The sequence below is a fragment of the Nematolebias whitei genome, chromosome 16, assembly GCF_014905685.2.
Source record: "Nematolebias whitei isolate Nwh7 chromosome 16, NemWhi1, whole genome shotgun sequence".
NCBI lineage: Eukaryota > Metazoa > Chordata > Actinopteri > Cyprinodontiformes > Rivulidae > Nematolebias > Nematolebias whitei.
The window spans coordinates 27674703-27676899 of record NC_056513.1 but is presented as its reverse complement, the minus strand read 5'-3'; positions in this window follow the sequence as shown (position 1 = coordinate 27676899).

The following is a 2197-nucleotide window of genomic DNA, read 5'->3' as shown; positions in this document are numbered from 1 at the left end:
ACACACACACACACACACACACACACACACACACACACACACACACAGACCCTTTCCAAAAAATTAGAATATCATGGAAAAGTTGTTTAACTTCCATAATTTCATTCAAAAAGTTAATCTTTAATAGATGATAGATTCAGGGCCCACAATTTAAATGACTTCAAGTATTTGTTTATTTTTACATAATTTGGGCTTCCAGCTCATGAAACTCACGAAAACAGGAATTCAAAAAATTAGAATACTGTGGAGAAATCAGCCGAATTTTTTCAGGGCATGAATGTTTTAAACTGATCATCTACTAAACTCAAAGCACGTGCACAGGTTTCTCCAGGTGTCATTAAATTGCTTCAGTTTGGTTCAATTGTCTCAGTTCGGTTCAATATGGGGAAGACTGCAGACGTAACAACTGGCCAGAAGACCATCATTGATACCCTCCATAGGATGGGTAAGCCACAAAAGTTTGTAGCTAAGGAGGCTGGCTGTTCACAGAGTGCTGTGTCCAAGCATATCAATGGAAAGTCTAGTGCACTGGAAAAAGTTTTGCACAGAGTTGTTCATTCAAGCTAAAAACTATTATTGAATACAATGTACAATAATTGACTTGGTTGTGAAAGTCTATTTTTTTGCATTCTGAGGTTTCAATTTTGATTCAGACTGAATCAATAACACTTTTGATGGGAAGAAAGCAAATATTTTGGTTCCTCTCAAAACATGCTGAAAGGAAATGATGTCATATTTTCAATCTGAGTCACGTGAGAAGACGTTGGGGAGAAGTGCTTGGGTAGAAATAGAAGAGAAGAGGATATTATATCTAGACTAAGATTTGGGCATACGGGGCTGAATAGTACGCTGAAAATAATTAATAAACATAGTACAGGTTTGTGTAATTTTTGTGGAGAGTCAGAAACGGTGCAGCATATTCTTCTAGAATGTAGTAAATACAGCCGGGAAAGAGAGTTGTTAATTAGAGAGATGAACAGTAATAAAATCAATTTAGATGTTAAAAATTTGCTGCAAAGATCTTCTGAAAATATAATTTTTAACAGCATTTTTAGGTTTCTCAAGATGTCAGGCATTATGGGGAGAATATAGTGATAGGACATCTAATCTATACTCCAGTCTGGAAGGTGGCGGTAATGCACCTATAAGTTGTTTGCCAACCGCCATTAAACATAAAAGAAGAAGAAGAAGAAGAAGAAGTGCTTGGAGAGCTTCGTCCGTTGCACAATGTGTCTGCAATGTGTCACCTATGTGTCAAACAATGTGTCACCTATGCCATTATACAGTATATAGTGATTAATGAGGTGTGCCATACTGCAGTTGTTCAGTTGCATATTTCGTATATTTTGCCTCAGGTCTCCCAGAAAGATCAAGCCGAGCAGGAGCTGGAGAGGACCATCATGGCAGTCTTCGTCTTCAGAGAGAATTCAAGCCTTCTACAGCAGCCCCAAGACGTTGGGATTGTCATTGATGGTGTGGAAGTCCTCAATGAGTTGCCTTCTCTTGCAGCTGGAGTGGCAATGCTCTTTGGACTTTGCTATGCTCTTAACATGGAGTATCCACAGGGTTTCAGGTTCACCTTTGAGGCCCTTCAGAAGATCCTGATGGAGCTTGGTTCCAACAAGATGACTTCCAAGATTCGCAAACTCAGTGGTGAACTCAAAACTGCACAGTAGTGTATATTTAAGTGTGTGCTTAATGTGTGTGCATGTAGTTGCCACTGGCATCTATTTAAGAGGTAGACCACCTCACAGCACTTTGTTATACATGTTCAGGTGGTCACTTTCATGGAGTGCTTTTGTTGGAATTTTAGTTCTTTCATGATGTTTAGAGATGCAACATTCCTTCAAGTTCAGATGTGTTTGAACAGTACAACAATAGTGAATGCTTTCTGTCCATTTAATTTTGCTTGATAAGCCATATTGTCTTTATGTCATTGCTCTGATCAACAATGACATGTTTATATTTGTTTGTCTGAACATGCAACTTTTTTTGTCCTTTTTTACTTGAGGAATAAATGGCTTATAAGAAAAATGTTGCTGGAGTGTGTTAAGTGTGATGTGAGTGATGCAGATTGTTTGACACCAAGTTTATGACATTTTAAAAAAGAAGACTTTCATGGTGCCAATGAATTAATTTATGCTAGGTATATATATTAGATGGGTTCAATTTAAATATATTAGTTTGGTTCAAAAAC